This window comes from Juglans regia, chromosome 15, assembly GCF_001411555.2.
Source record: "Juglans regia cultivar Chandler chromosome 15, Walnut 2.0, whole genome shotgun sequence".
Taxonomy (NCBI): Eukaryota; Viridiplantae; Streptophyta; class Magnoliopsida; order Fagales; family Juglandaceae; genus Juglans; species Juglans regia.
In genome coordinates this window covers 13,680,900-13,694,161 of record NC_049915.1, presented here as the reverse complement: position 1 = coordinate 13,694,161, position 13,262 = coordinate 13,680,900, and the positions used below count along the sequence as shown (strand labels likewise).

At 33.6% G+C, this 13,262-nt stretch overlaps 1 pseudogene; it reads right to left on the bottom strand.

The window, feature by feature from the left end:
• Nucleotides 1–11,861: 11,861 nt before the first annotated feature.
• Nucleotides 11,862–13,043, bottom strand: LOC108980053 (annotated as a pseudogene).
• Nucleotides 13,044–13,262: the final 219 nt, after the last annotated feature.

Here is a 13,262-nt window from a genome sequence, read left to right as displayed (position 1 = left end):
ATTTCTTGACAGGCATAACATATAACATATAACATTTTGTGACATTTCACAACATGTAATTGATAAAATTTTGTGACATGATATAACTTGTAACCGATAACATTTGGTGACATGATATAACGTATAACAAATAAACATTTCATGACATAGCATATTTGTGTATTATATAAAAATTTCATGATAGAGCATATTTGTGTAATAGACAAACATTGCATGACAAAATATAATGTATAACTGATGAAAATTGCCTAATAGAATGTAACAGACGCAGATCTACTGACATGACATAGCATGGCATATATGATAACATAATAACATAGACAATAGTTTCTTTACTAACAAACATACACAGTATCTGATAGTATGTTAAAAGCTAACTTACAATGATCGTTGCATAACGGATAAAAATGTGTCAAATATGAGAAATGGTAAGTAGATATTTATAAACGTTAGAAACTCATCACTAACGGTTTAGAAATAAAAAAAATAAAAAAATACTATCTTAGAATAAAATTACCATTTAACCCATCTACATGTGGGAAAATGACCATTTTACCTCTAGTTTAAGGATTTTACATTCAATTCCAAAACTCACCAAAATTTACATTCATCATGTAAATTGTGTTCTAAATCCAAATATCTTGTTAGAAAAATTTAAAACACATCACAACTATGTCAAACATGACAAGGCTGAAACATACATAGGGGAAATCCTTTGATTTTTGTTGCAATTATATCAAACCACATTTCTCATGCTTAAACCAAAATATTGCAACATACAAAATCATATACTATGTTCAAATAGCATACTAGAACAACCAAAAAACTAACTTCACAAAAATCACAAATCTTTTCAATATAAGACTTCAAGTTTTTAAACCTTAAGCACAACTCTTAATTCTTAAGGTTTTATCTCTTTTCACAACCACTCCAAGAATTCCAAAAGTTCAATAACATACTTCCATCATAACAACTCCTAAAAACTATCATGCTTTGAATCAACAATTCAAAATCACAAAAACTCATCGCAAAGCATTCGGCCTTAACCCTTTCACCAAAGTTGATTTCTATATACAAGCATCAAACAGAAGATTGCATGGCCATATTTGCATCAAAACATCATTCTACCTGAAAACCTCAAACACATGACCTAACTAATTAAACTCCTTGATGCATAAAAATTGTATCTTTAAAGCCAACACAAAAATTGTATCTTTAGTCAAAATAGAGATTGTTTTCAACCTTCCATTTTCAGCTTTTTGGATCTAAGTAAAAATTTTATCAAAAGATTTTAAAATTTAACTAATATTCATCCATCGTATATATTAGAATGTTCACCATACTCGATAAAAAAATCAGATCAAGATCTTGCCAATAACTTAGTCAAAATTATCAAAATATCACACAGTGTCCAATTTATCGCCCATAATAACCTCTTCATGCTTAAACCAGCTTTTGAACCAACTAATAACCATTAAAATCAACATAAAATATACCAACATAACCTAGACTCAAAGAGAAACAACTTCTGTGAAGGGTATGAATGACGGGCTAGTTTGGGTAATAGAGTATTCTCATAATACTCCAGTACTTTTAATTATTTTATTAATACTTTTTGCCTAGCTTTCATTACTATTCACTAGTATTCAATACTTTATCATTACTTTTTTATTACTTTTTCACTACTATTCATAGAAAATTTGAGATCACCTCATTACCCAAACGCAACCCTAGTGATGGGGGTGTCAGCCAATGTGGTGCCCCCAATCCCGATGTACGGGAACACGGGAATCGAGACACCAAGATGACAACACGGTCCCGGATCCCAACGATAGTGCCAAGTGGGTGTACATGCAATAATGTACAATAAACAACGCAGCAGATAATTTAAGTAAGTCAACTAAGTACCATAATTTTTAATACAAATTTACGTAAGTAAAACGTTTAAAAAGAGTTATACAGTATCCTAAAATAAAATATAATACAAGTCCAAATACAGATACGAGTGATCCCATATCACTCCTCCGGCGGAGCCGAATCCTCAGGCTCGCCCTCAGCATCATCTGCATCGAAATCTGCATTACCATAAATGGTACCGCAGGTAAGTAAAATCCAAACAACTCACGAGATTAAAAATGCATTAATGCAACCAACATGCATGCATATGATGAAGTATGCATCAGACCCAAAATATCATTTCTCCACAAATGAATGTTTTCCAACACACGCCAAAATCCCATTTGGCCCAAAAATAATCCATCATTTTCCCAAAAAATGACCCACACAAAAATCCTTTTATCCAAATCACGCTATTTTTCTAGAAAATCGCCCATTAATCAATTTTACTGTATGCACAATGATCTCTCCTAGGGACCATCCGCACATCCTGGCTCCCTTCGCCACACCACGGGTAACAACCATGCGTGTGACTTCGTAACGAGCGATGCCCAGTTCCGTGTCCAACGCGTACATGGCCAATCATCCTCTAGCCCCTGTCAGCAAAAGGGCCACGGAGTCAGCACTAGAGCGTTACCATCCCGTCCGATCCCGTTATCGCCCAACGACAACCAAGGGGACGTCACTCAGTATATTCCACTCCCAAGTGACTAGAGGAGCTCCATTGAGATAATGCCCTATCTCGGCTTGCAGTCGTGATACACATGCACCCGAAAACCGTTTCACAAGAAAATCTAGTTTTCAATAAACACATGAACATGAATGCAATTACACGAAAACCCAGTTTCCTTTACAAACATGATCATGCGTGCAAATATGCCATGTACATGAAACATCTCAATAACCAACATCCAACAACACTCAACATAGCCCAAACACACAAACAACTTCATCCACCAATCCATCTGACCCCCTTACTCCACGGACTCAGTCCGGTAAATCCAACCAGATCACAATGAAATGAATTAGTGCAAAAATACATTTAAATCATGAAAAATATTTGAAAAAATACTTACAGTGCTATATTATAATTTTTGAATGATCACGGAGGTGCAAGAGATAGCAACACAGCAATAGAACAGTTCAAAATGCACTGTGGCCGTGGATCTCAAAACTCCACATTTGAACAAGGACAAACCAAGACCCAAGATTGCTAGGGAAGGGCTTAGGGATGTCGGTGAAGCTAATGATGGTGGTGGTTGGCCGTGGGTGGCGGCGTAGAGGGCAGTTGAAGACCAAAAATCTCAAAATGGAAATATTGATGGTGGGGCTTCACTGGTGGTGGATCAGAGCTGGGGTTGGGTGCATTGGCTTGCTAAGAGGTTGAGGATGAAGTGGTGAAGAAATGGTGGCTGGAGGTGGCGCGACGGCAGCGCTGGAGCGAAGAGAATGCCGCATGACTTGTGCCGCGACTTCAAGTCATGCGTGGAGGAGAACGGCGGCGAGATAGGAGCTAAGCTTGGTGGGGGATGATGGTCGACGGGAGGGGAAGCTGTGGTGGTGGGCGGTGTCGGACATGGGCGGCTCACGGTGGCAGGCTGGGGAAGGAAGAAATGCACGGGGCGAGAGAGGGAGGGTGGCGTCGCGCGGGAGAGAAAGCTGAGGGAGAAAAGAAATGGGAAAAAGGGAAAAGGAAAGAAAGAAAAAGGGAAAAGAAAATGAAAGGGAAAGAAATGAGGTTCAATCCTCACATCTTGGGTTACAAAAAAATGATCCAACGAAAAAGATTTCAAAACAGCAAGTGAAATAAAATAATTCAAACATAGTGATTAAATGAAAATAAATAATTAATCCTAACAATAAAATAATTTAAAATAAAAGAAATTTAAATGCATAACAATAATTAATATTAAGAAAGCACATCAAAATAATTTTCACAAAATAAAAATAAAAAAATAAACCAACTAAATAACCAACAACTTTTAAACAAGAGAATAAATTTTGAATTAATAGAAATAATCTTTCAATAAAAATACGCTAAAATACGAGGTGTTACTACCAAAATTAAGGGCAGAATCGTGGGCAACAGTGAATTGTTTTCAACCATGGAAGTTTCTTTGTGAAGGGTGGCGGTGAGGTGGTTTCTGGCCTTTCGATCCCATCAACCATTGTTTGGGGCTTCTTTGGGAAGTGATAAGATTGTCATGGCAGTGGAGAAAATGCCTGCACAAACCTTGCCTTGGTGGCTCAATTTCGTTGGCCTTAATAGGTCTTAACTTAATAGGCTTCCATTTTGGATTTCAATGGGGTTTGAGTCGCTATCAGGCCCAAATCTAATTTTTCTTGTCCCAATAAAGTTACCAAGGTTTAAAAGAATAAATAATGATGTAACATTAATTTTAGTGGTTAATATCATGTGTAAGTCATTTAATCAAATGATTAAAAAATAAGCTAAAAATGGGTTCATTTAGGATTTGGAGGAAAACTTTGGGGTTTGGGAAACCATTTTGAGTTTCGGTTTCAACCAAAATTTTGGAATTTCAATTGGATTCCAAGTGTTTAGGGTTTCTCTAGAGTTGAATCCCTCTTTAGTTTGGCATAAAATAGATGGTTGGAAGGAATAGTGTTTGGCTTAGATGACATGATCACAAAGCTTGATTTCCTTTACATTTCCATCACATGGTTCCTCTTGGTGCCAAGTGTACAATACTATTGACTAAGTGTGGTTAAGATCCTTTTAAGTGTCCAAATAAAAAGTCTCTAACCTAATTTAGTCATTCCACACTGTGAGTTTGAAAACATTGCTCTAGGTGCTAACACAAGGTTACTATTCACTTAGAAAAATTGAAAAATAACTTTACACTCTAAAATCCTAAATATTCATATTAACCTCTAATGGCGCAGATTGTTTCTCATTTCAATACTTTTAAGTACCTCAACTATGCTAACAAACTAAAACCTTTATGATTGATCGATTCGTGAAAACTTATCGGGGTTTCCACAAGGTTCCTAAAATATAAAGAAATTCATCTATTGAATTTTCTGACGAGCTGTTACAGAGGGTCTTCTCATCATCTCAGTTACTAAGCCGTTGATAGTTTTACCTATTATGTGAAAAAATTCTATTTACAAGCCGGTGTGAAACAAACACCCTCTACACAATTGACATAGAATGATTAATTGGGAAAAGAAATTTACAAATCAAATTATAACATGTCAACGGTGTGCAGAATGTGTTTTTCATTTGATTTGTAAGTAGCACTGCTCAAGTTGTAGAAGTTTAAGCGCTCTCTATCCCTCTAAAATAAGTATGCATTTCAAGGAGCATTTGTTTTTTGGGGTATCTTTCCTTTTTTTTTTTTTTTTTTTTTTTGGGGGGGGGGGGGGTGGTGTGTTATCTTTCCCATTATAACTGATCCCATTTGATTGATTACATGGGTAACTCACTAATTTTATGATGTTGGGTTGTGTTTTGATTGTAGGTCATGAAAAAAATTGATAACTCTAAGTAGACGTTTGAAGAGTGAGATGGGATGAGAATTCTATAAATAGTAGTAAAATGGTCTGAGTTAAGATGTATTGTATTCTACAAAAGGAGAGAGAAAAAGTTGAATAAACTTAAAATATTGTTAGAATATAATTTTTGAATTTAATCTTTGTTTTGAAATTTAAAAAAGTTGTATTATTTTTTTGTGTTTTATTTGAAAGTTTGAGAAAATTATAAATGATTTGGTAATGATTAAATAAAAAATTTGAAGATTTGAAATTGAAAATTGTGTTTGAGTGATGTTTGGATAGAAAAAATGAAAAATTTTGATATGAGATAAGATGAGTTACCCAAACAAGCCCTAAATGTTGCGAGTTTAGTATTGTATAAACATTTGTAAGCCGCAATCAAGAGTTCTAGATAGAGATAGGGTTGGAAAAAAAAAACGGCCGAACCGGACTGAACAGGTGGGCTTGGTCTGGTACCGAGTTTTATCTGGCCAGTATTGGTTCCAATTTTCTCAAAACCGGTTGAAATCGGTCTGGTTTCGATTTTCATTTTTCTAACACCAGACTGGACATGTTCATATATATATAAATATATTAATTTTTATATTGTATAAAATACTTTTTATATGATTTGTTATATTATATATAATTATATGTAAAATAAATTTGTATTGTATGATAAATTACTAATTAATATAATATTAAAATTTTAAATTCTATATAAATAACTATATATTATCTTTATAGTCTATTATATTAGTAGTTATACTAAAACTATATTACTATATATTATAATATACTATAATATATCACAATATTATATATTATAATATATCACTATAGTCTATAATATAATTATGATATATATTATAATATACTATAATATATTATCATTATATTTTTATATACTATAATAAATATACTAGATAATATACCGTTAAAATCAGATCAAAACCAGTAAAACCGAAAGTACCGGTTTAAGGGTGTAACCAGTGTAGTATCGTTTCTTCAAATCTCAAAACCAGTATGTACCGATTCGGTTAAAAAATATGTTTAAAACTGGACCCGTTACACTCCTAGATAGATATATATAGGAGGGAGGAAGGGATCCATAGAATTCATTGTGGCCCTACCATCATTAATCTGGCTCTCCTCTTCCAGTTTCCTCTCGTCAAGGTCTTACTACCATTGTTATTTGAAAACCTTTCGTGGGCTGGTTCCCTATCCTTGTTGGTATTACAATCTATGTTGGGAGTTGTAGTACGCGCGTCAGCCCAAGTTCTGCTTTATATTTTGTTTTGTAACTTCTTCCTTCTTGACCAATCACCGTCTTTTCTACAACACTTATAAATCCTTCTCTCTTTGCTTTGCGATTCTCCCTGATTGGTGCAAAACTACAAATGCATAATATCAGAATTTTATAGTAAAGTGATAAGAAGAGTGTCCGTCCTCAAGAAATGGTATCTAACTTTGACAAGTATCGAAATTATACTAACCTTTATTTAGAAAATTCACTAAGATTTTTATAATTGTAAATTAAAATAAAATCAATTTAAAGAAAATATTCAAAGCAAAAGAAAGCTATTGTTTAATGATTAAATCAATAAAAAAAAGAACTTCTAGGAAATCGATTTCACCTAATCCCTCACAATACTTTTATCATCTAACTAATTGAAATTAATTATCTCTCTTGTTAGCAAATTCTCTGAGGTCATGCAAAAACCTCTTTCGATAGTCAGTTAGATTTATTCTTGATCATCATTTTATACAGGAGAATGCAAATTAATAGACATGAATGCATTAAGACTAATGATTTTAATACTACATAAGTTCATATAGGTATTTCGATTTCTATATTTACTTATACTGAAATATCTAATGTTTATCCTATAATTCTCTCTTTCGAAAGTAAATCACAAGATCAAAATAATCTAATTTATGACCAGTCAATTAGAAGCAATAAGTTCAGAATAAATCAGACAAATATAAAAGAGAATTACTTCAAATTAGCATAGAAAAACAATCATAGTTTGAAACTAGATTACATCAATTTTCTAGAATAAAGAAAATTTAATTCATGTTGAAAATTAAATTCAACATCAATGAATTCACCATAATTTTTCTGAGTAAAAAAAGAAAATCCCCTCGTAGTTCCCAGCGGCCTCGAATTTTTATTCTGTGTCGGTCTCCCTCTCATCTGCAGATGGTCACGTCTATTCCTTCTCTCTCTTTTTTTTTTTCAGCTTCTCACTCGTTTCTTTCTTTTTTCTTGCCTCTTCCCTAATTGTGGTTGGTAGGTAAGTATCGACAAAGGTCTGAACTTTTTTTTTTTTTTGAATTTCAACATTCACTTTCATCTGTTCCTTTAGTCATTTGCTTTCTTTCTTTCTTTTTCAACTTCACGGCGTTCCGTCTTTTGTTCCTTTTGGCCTCTTTTGATTTCTGTCTCTTGATATTCTTCTTCTATATGGTCTTCATATGCTTCCTAAGAAAATATGCTCTCTCTCAAATTCAAGATTGTACAGTTATCCAATTCAAAAATATGCCATTTGACAGGTTCCATTAATTTCTTCTGCTCTACACAAATTCAACTTGATCTTTATCCCCTAAATAGCACTGATGACCAGCTCTTATATTAGAATAAATCTTCATTTAAATCCAAGATAGTTCTTAGTCGATAGGTTGCTAAAATTTGAGTCTTTATTTTCTTCTAATCTGAAATAAATTTAAATAACAACAATAAAACCTAAAATCAACAAAAATAAATAAAATTGGACTAAAATTTAAAGTTAAGAAGTGATAAAATATAGGAAATTATGCAAGGTATCAAACACCCCCAAACTTAAAACTTTGTTTGTCCTCAAACAAAAATAAAAGAAAATAAAAGACTACTACAAACGATATCAACTAGACTCCATGGATAAGTCTCATCACTCACCAAGCCATGATCTGAATTAGATTCACTAGTATCTTACTATTTTAATATCAAGGATAGCAAGAAAATCAATAAAAAATTTAGCAATTTGTCATGCAAGAGTTAACGTTACTTCAACATAAAGCTAAGACCTTGAATATGTGTATGAGATAGCCAATTGAACTCCACCTATAAATTTAGATAAAAGTAGAATAACTAAAACCAAAAGACACTACAAGAAAAATGGGCTTTTGTGACCATTTAATTGCAACGAAAAGACTATTTGTAACCAAAATAAACTCATTTTAACTGTAAATAGTCATTTCGCTAGAACTAACTGGCCACAAATAAGCAGTTTTCTTGTACTGAGAATTCTCTTAAAACTTAACCACATAAATCCAATTTTCAGAAATCATCTTCACTAATTTAGTCAAACCAAAATCAGAGATCAAAAGGTCTTTAATCAAGTTGTAATGATAGGCCACAGGGTGAGAACTAAGAAATAAATGGATAATGAAAATCAAAGCAAACTGGAAAAATACTTGGTGGAAAGAACAATAAAAGAGATATCCACATGATTTAAACCATAACTCTTTTTCGACTATATGCTCATACTGTTGACATTATTGTTTCTGTAATCAATGAAGTAAAACCAACTACACATTTAGCAAAATCGGAAGTGATCCACACTCTATTTATTGAGTTTTCTCTATTTTATATTTCCTCCCATGATGGATAAATCATCTCTGGGCAAAAGACACCAAACAAAAATACTTTTTTTTTTCTCTTTTTTTTTTTTTTTTTTTCCAGCCTCCCACATTTTTCGTTTAGCCACCTTACAGCATTGGCAATGGCTTGGCTAGTCTAAACTTTAGCTAGAATCTTAACTTTTGGCTATAGTATTAATTTTTGACTAAATGAGTCTACATTGGACTAGCTATCTTAAAGTTAAAATAATAATGTAATATATATTTTTTTTAATTTTTTTTTTTTACAAATACAATTCATATATTTCCTAGATCTTAATGATTTGTAAAAATAATGTATCTACTCTATCAATATTTGCAATCAGTAGAATAAATAATGTGCATGCCATGCATGTTTTACCATTTAAAAAGGGAGGGAAGTGATGAAATAACAAAATATTGCTTTCCATTGTGAATAGTAACTAGCCATGTTTGGAGAGGACTTAAGATTTACTGTAGCTCAAGTCTTAAGTTTTGGACTTTTGGCTAGTTCAATGTGGAAGCTTTTTCTCACATCTAGCTAAAGTTTAGACTTGCATTGGCATTTGGCTAGTCCATTGCCAATGCTCTTAGTTCTTGTAGCCTTTTTAATTTTTCAACCACTTCAGCCTTTTCTTATTTTTCGTTCACTTTTCTTCTTTTTTTTTCACATACTTTGATCATACAGAGCATAAATTTCCTTTGAACTAACTTTCTCTTTAAATGTAGATTTCCACCAAAGTATTTTCTCAAACTATAAAAGGTAAATCATCATTTTTCAGGCTTAGAACATGAGGAATGGTTGATGTAGTTAAAAGAATAAATAAAAGCTTATGTAAAATAAGGCTCAATGGTTGACTATGGGAAATAAACCATGAAATGATGGCATGATAATTAGGATGGCTAGGAAAACTTTTTGGTTAAGACAAAAAATGCCTAGATCATTTCGCTAATATTTGGTATCAACTTGGATTTCACCTCAAGGATCCATCAACAGATTCTAGAGTAAAACAAGATTGAACTTCCTTGACCCAGTTAATTCAACTCCTCTTCATAAGCAAAAGGGAATAATAAAAAAATGACTATGTGGTAAATTATGTTCAAGGAAAAAAATTTAAATCAAAGTACCAACAAAACTCAGCTTGACATAAAAGAAATTTTTAAAAAGTTTTCTCAATCCTATCCTTAATCACAAATTTTAAAGTCATAGAGAATTCAATCATACTTAAATACATGCTTTGTAAAAGAATCAAACAACTCAAGACATCTAGAATCACAAGTAAAATAAAATAAACAACAATCAAGAAGACAAAATGACTATAAGAGTTTACACCCCGAAACTTAAACTAAACAATGACCTCATTGTAATTCAAAAGTGACAAAGAATGAAGAAATGAAAGAAAGTTCCTTGGTTTCGTGGTGGATCCGCCGTAGTTTGCAATTTTCAACTCCTTATTCCTGCTAAATAAACCTGCATCAAAATCCAAATTATTCAAAATAAAAATAAAAGAATAAAAGAAAGTTTCATGGGCTATCTCCCCACTTGTTCTCCTTAATAATGCTTCAATCTCTGACCGTTAACTCTAAATATACTTCATGTCTTGTTCTTCAAATCTATTGCTCCAAAGAAACTTTGTTAATTGTATAAGGACTTGTCCATCTTGATCTTAACTTGCCCGGAAAGAGTTTGAGTCCCGAATTGAAGAGTTAAACCTGCTGTCCTAGTGTGAACTCGCGTATGAGAATCTGTTTGTCATGCCACTTATTGGTCCGTTCTTTGTAGATCTTTGCATTTTCACAAGTATCATTCAATTGAAGAAGTCACTTTTCCGCTGCTGCCTTCAAACCAAAATTAAACCTTTTTACCACCCAATAAGCTCTATGCTCCAACTCCACAGGGAGATGACATGCCTTTCCAAAAGTAATCGGTAAGGAGACATCCCAATAGGTGTTTTAAAGGTTGTATGGTATGCCCACAAAGCATCATCAACCTTCTTTGCCCAATCCTTTCAAGAATGTCCTTCATTTCTCGATTCAAAATTTCAGCGTGGCCATTAGCTTAAGGATGGTAGACCAAGTGCTATTTTGTGCTTCACACCATATTTAGAAAGAAGCTTGTCAAACAACTTGTTGCAAAAGTGGAATACCAAATCTTGTGAATATATTCTTAAGCAGAAATTTTGCATCATTTGTTGTTGCAAAACCGTCACTTTGTGTGGCTACCCTTGGCGGAAAAGGATAGGGAACAATTGTATGTTCCTGGTGCCTTTTTTTTTTTTTTTTCTTTTGCACTGTACTAGTTATTAAGAGGTGTTTATTGGGATCTTCCACCCTTTACTCTTGTATTCCTCTATTTGTTATTAATATATAAACTTGCTTAAGAAAAATCAAACCTGGTTTATTTTGACTATATATGACAAGTGATAGAAAATGCTTGCTTTGGGTAGTCAATGGGAAAATTTGAAGGAAGCAGCCAACCAAACCTCGTAGTTGATGAAAGTAAAGTGGCTACTTGGGAAATATGGATTTAGGTTTTAATCAGCATACTTTCTACTTTCCATTTCAAGGAAAATACCATGCATGTCATCGATCCATCTTATCATTGTTACAAATATAGATATCAAGCTAAATTAAATCCAACCACATTTTTTACAAGAAAAGGAGAAATTAATCTCTAAAAAATTACACAAAAATATTAGCTAATAAGGACAAACTTTTGTTCAACAAGAAAGTGAAAGTGGATACATAAGCCTTAAGGGAGTTCTTACTCCTTTAAGGTGGTAGATGGTCGCAAGTAGTTTTCGTGAAAATTGAAATTACTTTTGACACATTCATAAGACAAGGGGTCTATACAAGCTTTGCCACATGCCACATTTGTTAGACAGAGGCTCATGTTCAGTCTTCCGAACCAAAGTAAGGGGATGTTGGTGGATATTAAATTTGCAAGCTTTCTCAAACTTGACATTTAGGAGATTCCCATGGATGCATTTGGGATGAGTTGGGTAAAGGCAATCTTCACAATAGTAGAACCAACGCTCGGGTCTCGTTCTTCTTCACAAATATAACAATAATATTCACCAGAGTCATCTTCTGGAGTATAGCAAAGTGTGAAAGGATGTTCATGTTCTCTGTATCTTATCAAATGTGGCAGTGTTAAACAGTTGAAGTCCACACTGAATTTACAATTAGCACAACAAAATTTGTATCCTTGATCCGAATCACAACAACTACATTTTCTATAATATGACAGAGTCGAAAGAATAAGCTGGTACTCATGACAAGCATGTTTAAACATATATGGGATTAGACTACATTGGACATCAAGGTCAAAATCGCATTTGCCACAACGATAAAGGAAGCCATTACAGCGAAGGTGACAAGTTTTACACATAAATAGGCCCTCAAATATAAGGTGATCTTAGGAGGAGCATGAGAGGATGTTAGTGAAATGGGTGTCGGATTTTTCTTGATAATTCAACACAAGATTTTTGGAGAAAGAATCCACATTGAGCGCAAGTGTAAAAAAGAGGAAAAATGGACCGCACACACCCATCACATTTCTTGTTGATCCCATGCTTGTCAATGAGCTCTAAGTCATGCTCATGACTGAAATGTTTGATTTTTGTAGCTATTTCAATTCCGTCTACCCCGACTTTGATCATTTTGACAATAAATGTTGATGAGCAAATGGATTCATCAGTTCCTTTATCTTCATATTCCAATATAGTTTTTGATGACTCACTAAACTCTTTATCTTCAAAATTCTGCAGAAACGTTTGATCATCTCTCACTTCCTTGCTTGTAGCACAATGAAGGTGGGCAACAAAATCACAACTTGAGCAATAATAGATCACGTAGTTCACATTCACTTTGTCAACATAGAGTTTGCAAACTATGTGGCTCAATTGAGTGGCTGGAAAGGAGTAGGTAAGGTTTAGAGGGTGTTTGTGCCGTATAACTTTGACTACCCGTGGTAAGGCGGCGCAACTCGAGTGAGCCACAAATGAACACATGTTACAAAAGTAAAACATGCTACTACCTCTACTCCCACAAACATTACAAGTGAATGGAAACGATTTCTGCAATAGTGTCAAAGGGTGGTCATGAATTTTAGTTTCGAGGGTGAGTGGTTGTTCAATTGATGGTAAGGAAGTACACTCTGTGTTAAGAGGTGGCTTGAATCTAGTTCAAATAGCGCCTCTGGTGTATGTTCGTCAAGCGGTGTTTCTTCA